Raw genomic sequence first — 6,614 nt, 5'->3', positions numbered from 1 at the left:
GAGAGCGCCAGGAGGGTGCGCTTGGTGCAGGCTCAGCCCCTTGGCAGGGCGCTCCGCGCGGCCAGCACTGGCCTCCCCCGTCCACAGAGCCCTGTCCGCCGGCCAGCTGCCCGGGGAGCCTGTGTGCCGCCCCGCCGCACAGCCCAGCTGGGCCCGGCTCCATCGGCACCCATCTCGGGGCCACGGGAGCCTGGAGCAGAGCCCGCGTGGCCCAGGGAAGGCAGCGGCGTGTGGGGCGCAGGCTGGCGGCCCTGGATGCAGTGCTGGGCAGGGGCGCGGCTGCCAGCCGCACTCGCTGAGCAGCGCGGTCAGGGGGCTTCTCCAGCCTGAGGCTGGGGCGTGCAGGCCGTCCTTACCAGGCTCTCGCTGAACCTCCAGGTCTGATCCAGCTGCAGCATGTCTTCGAGATCCTTCCTGTGCAGGAATGTGGCTGAAGAATGCAGCGTTTCCCCGGAGGCCTGGAGAGTAGCAGAGACCCAGAGATGGCACCACAGCCCAGGGCACAGGAGCCGCACAGGTCCCTGTACCAAGGCCAGGAGGAGGGCTGCAGCCTGCCAGGCGCCAGAGCAGGAGGCAGCCCAGCCCCCTGCCAGGGGACCAGCAGCAGCTGCAGAGTCCTCACCTCTGCCACATGCTGGTTCTCGTCATGGCAGTGGAAAAAGAGTGGGAGCAGGCTCTTGCGCACGTGCGACTTCAGGGCCTTTCTTTCCCCTTCCGGTAAAAAATACAGCAGCTCTCGGAACATGAACATGGAGCACAACTGCACCTGGCTATCATCCTGTATGAAAGGAAGAAAGAAGGACCTGAGCATGGGGTGCTTCACGCCCACCCGGGCCCAGGCCTGAAAATGCGCAGGGCACAAAGTGTGCGGGCAGCAGCCGGTGGCTGTGGCTGGAGGCACAGAGCCTTACGTTGTCAAAGAGCAGCGGGAGCTCCTCAGCCAGCTGCAGGGCGAGGGGGCTGGCTAGCGGGGCGCCATTGCACAGGAACAAACCGCTGAGGAGAACCATGGTCATCCTAAGCATGTCGCTGTCATTTTCCTGCAGGAGCTCCACCAGCCTTTCGTGCAGGCTCCACATTCTTATGCAGGCCTGCGAGGAAGACGAGTGTGTGAAATGCCACCCTGCTGCCACAGGGCCCAGAGGCCAAAGGCCTGTGCCAGAGCACTCGGGCAGCTGGAGCGGGAGGCAGGAGAGCTGGGAGCGGCTGCCTCAGCGCCCAGAGGCCAGCCGAGCCCAAGCGACTGCCTTCCCCAGCCCCACGCTGGCAGCATGGCTTCAGCCACTGCCCTCTTCTCACCGAGACACTGGTGCCGAGCACCAGGAGTCCTCTGAGTGCCAGGCGACGCATCTCCCTGCACTCGCTCTGCAGGTTCTTGGACATGACCTCCAGGACGCTGTCACGGCATTCACTCAAGTTCAGGCACCCCAGGATCTGGAAGGCACAAGGCCGGTGACGGGGGAGCCAGCTGGCAGGAGCCCGGAACCACACAGGGCCGGACCCAGGCAGCAGCACAGGGCGCGGGCACCGTCCCGGGCAGCTGCGGCCACGAGAGGGCAGAGAGCTGGGAGGCAGCTGAGCGAGGCAGTGCTGGCCCTCAGGCTCACCTCCACAAGGAACGCCATGGCAGCCAGATCCCGGGATGGCATGTCTTTGCTGAGCAGCCCGAGCAGGTAGAACGCAATCGCAGAACACAAGGTTTCGGATGCGTGGTGCATTTCTCTGACAGGGGGAAATAGGAAGCAAAACCCTGAGCCAGCAGGGGTAATCTCCCAGGACTGACTCACAGAGGTCTGGCCTTTCTCCACCACCCTGCAAGGGGGAGCCAGGCTCTTTGGGAGGTGGCTGCTCTTGGGCACACTCCTCTCCCAGCCTTTTGCAGTCTTCCTTGGCCATCCCTTGGTGACAAGGCCCTCTGGCCCACGACCACGGGGACTGTGGGGGGCACCCCGGGCACAGGGCACAAATGCCGGGGGCAGCTGGGGAGCAGGGGGTCTCACCTGGCCAGCACGCCCACAGCACAGTGCTGGGTGTCAGCACAGAGCAGCGTGTCCCAGCCACGCTTGTCTTCCATTGCCACCACCACGTCCTCGTAGTGCAGTCGGCAGAGCAGGTCCTTCAGGGTCTGCTCCACAAAGCTGTGTGCAGAGCAAAGCCCAGGTGATGCTGAGGGCACTGGCACCTGCCCTGGGCACGTGGAAGGGACAGGAGGACTGCCATGGAGCACCTGTTGGGGTCGGTGGCGAGGCCGTGTTGCTGCTGGCATCCCTTCCAGAAGGTGTCGGCCGCCTCTGGCATATCCAAGGTGCTGAAGAGCACTTGGAAGAGCAGATGCACAAAGAGGCGGGGGAAATGCACGCTCACTACGTGTGGGACACAGGGCATCTGGAGGATCTTCCACATCACCACAGTTGCCTGCAAAGGACAGAGCAGCCCAAGCTCAGTGCTGAGGTGTCGGTGTGGCAGGGCCCCAGCATGGGAAGGAGAGGCCAGCGGAGACGCAGGGGGAGCACCGGGCCTGGTGGCTCTGAAGCTGCCCCTAGGCCAGGTTTCAGCCCAGTGCCTGAGGCAGGGAGATGCCATGGGGGAGGGAGGATGGAGACCTGATAGAGAGGTAAGCTTGGGGTGAGCAAAGGCCACTTGCAGAAACTCACAGCCAGGGCAAGGACAGCCGTGTGGTCCCCATCGGAGGTGCACATGCTGTGCTCCGGCCAGTTGCCCAGCACATCAAGGAGTGCAAGCATGGCCGGCTCTGCAGTCCTGCACGCACACATGATGGCCTTCCACATGGTGGTAGCAGCTCTGTGGGGTCAGAGCTCTGTCTCAGGGCGGTCTGGGACACAGCGCTGTGGCCTGGGCCGCAGCAGGGACCTGAAGTAGCTGCCAGCCCTGCCTCTGCCCACTGCCCCTCAGCACACAGGCAGCTCAGCCCCGTGGGGACTGGCCCCTGAGGAGCAGGGAGGGAGCATGGCAGCATGCTGGGGGCTGACATGCCAGGGCTGGCAAAGGGAGGAGGCAGAGGGCCCTGGAATTCTCTGTCTGTCAGACACGTGGGACAGGCTGTACAGGGTGATGGGCTGCTGAGGCCTGAGCCTTGTGAGCACGTGGGCCCTGTACCTGTCACATGATGGGGCCACACGCAGAAGAGCCATCACCACATCAGCGGGCTGTGCCTCTGCCAGATCCAGAAGGGGCCTGTACAGGTTGTACTGAGGAAACTCATTGGCCACGAGCCACTGGTGGTTTACCTCACCATGGCGGGTACCTGGAGAAGGCAGGGGAGATTTGGAAAGCTGCCAGAGGGAGTAACGTGCCCAGCTGCCCCAGAAAAGTACTTCCCTTGCCATCAAACCGCCATGGCCTCAAGGCTTACAGTGAGCAGCAGGCATGGCCTGGGAGGCCAAGCAATTGCTGGGAGGATGGAAGCCAGGCCACAGGCTGCTTACTTGTTTTGGACTGGAAGGACCCTCCTCCACAAGCATATCCAGCAGGGCAGCACTGGTCTTGGTTTTGAGGACGGGAGGGTACGCTCTGATCACGCTGCCCATGACGCTGGCCTCTTCCTCCCGAATCCTCTTCATGAATTTGCCAACCATCTGTAGCAGAAGGGCAAGAAGCAAGGGATGTTGCATAGAGTGCTCCGAGCACGGTGCTGGGCTGAGCAGTGACAACAGGCCCAGCAGTGACAACAGGCCCGACTGGGCATAGCTGCAGGTACCTGCGCTGTCCTGCGGAAGAGGCCACGGGTGCCTTCCTGCTCTTGTGCGTGCTCCACGGCTGCCCCTGGCAAAGAGCGAGCACAGCCCGAGCTGAGGGGCTGCAGGAGAGGCCGGAGAACACAAGGCCAGCCCTGTGTTCCCCAGGCAGGGACAGCCCCGCGATGCCCCAGGGCTTGGAGCACGGCTGCGGGGTGTCTGCCCCGACCCCTGCTCCGTCCTCTCCATGGGCTTGTCCACAGGGGTTGCGATGGGATGGGATGGGATGGGATGGGATGGGGCCAAGCTAGCTGCGGGCACCAGCCCTGCCACTCACCCTTCTGCACTAGCTGGAACTGCTCCACCTCTTCAGGCTGCTGTGCTGGAGCAGTTCCAGGGCCTTCTTTCTCCTCCTTCCCCCAGGCCAGCTTGGGCACGCTCGCAGGTCTCTGCTCTGTGTCACTGCCTGGGTTCATGGCTACTTGCAGGAGAAGATGGCTCGGAAAAGTCTGAATCAGCAAGTGCTGCAGTTGTGCCTTGAAAGCGCCTGCAAGAGTGAAGTCCTGGCTAGGTTACAGAACAGCAAGTCCTGCACTCTGGTCTCGAGGGCTCCAGCCACAAGGACAGGAGACTCCTCGTCAAGGAGCGTGGTCAGTGAATGCCACAGTCTGCCCTAAAGAGCACCTGCAGAAGAGAAGCCTTGGGAAGGCCAGAGGTCACCAAGTCCTGTGGTCTCGCCACGAGGTCGCCTGTAGGAGTAACGCCTCGGGAAAGCTCCGGGTCAGTAAGGAACGAGTGCACTGTGCTCTGTTCCGTCCTGTCCCGTCGCGTGCACCGAGCACAATGGTGTGGCCACGTCGCTGCCAACACCTAGGTCCCTGCATGTCACAAAGGGCCCTTGGACACGTAGTCCCATTCCATTCCATGGTGACCATGCCTCACCGTGTCACAAAGGGCCCTTGGACACCCTGCCACCTGTCCTGGGGCCGCTGCCAGCCCCCCCCAAAGTGGCCCAGGTTGGAAGGAATGCCTTTCCCCAAGTGTCTCAGAGAGCCCGACAGGATCTTTAGGAACGGCTCAAACCATGAGCAAACGCTGCCCTGCTCTGCGGGCTCACGCTCCCCCGTGGCTGCTGACGCAGCCGCAGCGGGAAGGGCACGGGGCCTTCCACAGAAGCTGGCACGGCCTCCTCAGGACACATCCCGCATGGTGGCCACGCTAAGCGTGGCCGTGTGACAGAGACAAGGAACGTGTGGGCCAGGGCACCAATGCTGCTCTGAGCCCTGGGGCCCGGGGAGCACTGACATCAGCCCGTGTGGCAGAGTCCCCGCCGAAGCAAAGTCCCCCCAAGCGCTGGCAGCGCTGGTGCCCATCTCCTGCCCCAGAGACCTGTGCCTCCAGAGGGCTTCTCTGCCAGAGGGCAGCCAAAGCTGACGTGCACTGGGGGCTGTGCTCCATCCTACAGGTCCTCTTGGTAGGAGCACCTGGAGCACCTGGTGGCAACATTTGGTATGGGCCAGATGATGTTGCTCCTTCCTGGAATGATTTTTTCAAGGAAGGGATTAGCAGTAGCACAGAAACACCAACAGCTACAGAATTTCACAGCACAAAGAGACTCCACCAAAACACTGCCATGTTTCCTTGTGCTTTTCTGTCTTTCTTGCACTCGGAAAGAAAAAGAATTGGCCCATCCTCTGCTATTCAACTGTCCACTTACGGGTGTCTTCCTGTGGCAGCTCACGTGCAAACACAACTGGCTGCCTGCTGAGCGTGGCAGTGGATGGCCACAAACAGGGAAGTGCCTGGTGAACATCAAGGCAGACACCTGGGGAAGTGCAGAGGATAGGGATAACTCTGGGAGGAGAAGCTGTTCTGTGTCTCTGATGAGGGTGCCAGCGCACTGAAGGAGCGGCCAAGACAAGTGCTGGAAGCAGCCGTGTCCTGCTCTTTTCTTCTGTCAGATGCACACGGACAGACTTGTTGCCCACAGGTTCACCAGACTTGATCCAGGAACAATGGAAGCCCAGGCATGGGTAGGAAATGGCCTCAGGCAAGGGCAAAGCAGGATCTTCTAGCAGCAAATGCTGAGCTTGTGAAGCGAGCCATGTCCTCAGCAGACACCAAAGTGCTTCCCTCCAAGCCTGAATGCTGGCCACACGTGCCTGCCTTTCTTCAGGGCCTGCTGCTGCTTTCTTTGTTGCAAGCCAGTCCACAATTTAGGCTGGAAGCTCATGCACGTGTTTTTAAGGTGCCTGCACGGAGGAGAGGGATGGCAGCTGCAGCCCAGGGCTTGTGCTGCCTGTCCCAATGGTACCCGTGCTGCTGCCTGGGGGTGCCTGCCAGTGGAAGGCGAGTCTGCCCTCAAGCACGGCCACTGAGGTCAGTCAGGGGCACAGGCTGCAGCTGCAGCTGGCAAGCACTGCTGTGAGGCTGGCAAGGCAAGAGAAAGCCATTGTGGCCAAGTGTGCTGAACCCTTTTGCTAAATCACATGCAATGATGCCCACAGTATCACCTCTTCTGGCAATGGCAGCTGGCGCATACGCCTCCTTGAGAAGGTGCCGGTGATGGGGCTGCTGCTGTTCCTGTGCAGGCTCTGGTGCTGTTTCTGTAGTGTCCAGAGCCACTTTGGCAGCAGCGACTCAGCAGCCCTGCTCGAGGAGACATCGCCGCCCTCGCCATGGAGGCAGCAGCCCTGCGGGCCCAGAGCTCTGCGTCAGCAGGGCCTCATCCTCAGCACCGTGGCCTGGGCAGCCACGGGGGCCCCGGCTGGCCGCCAGCCCTGCTCTGCCCGCTGCCCTGGCAGCACCCAGTGACCGTGCCCCGGCGGGGCCCCCTTGCCCTCCTTGTCTCCAGCCAGCCCAGCCTGGGCACCTCAGGGGTGTCCCCACCCTCCTGCTGAGGCCCGGCCTCCACGGCTT

Source organism: Haemorhous mexicanus, chromosome 18 (assembly GCF_027477595.1).
Source record: "Haemorhous mexicanus isolate bHaeMex1 chromosome 18, bHaeMex1.pri, whole genome shotgun sequence".
NCBI classification, from domain to species: Eukaryota; Metazoa; Chordata; class Aves; order Passeriformes; family Fringillidae; genus Haemorhous; species Haemorhous mexicanus.
Note: the sequence above shows the minus strand (reverse complement) of the source record.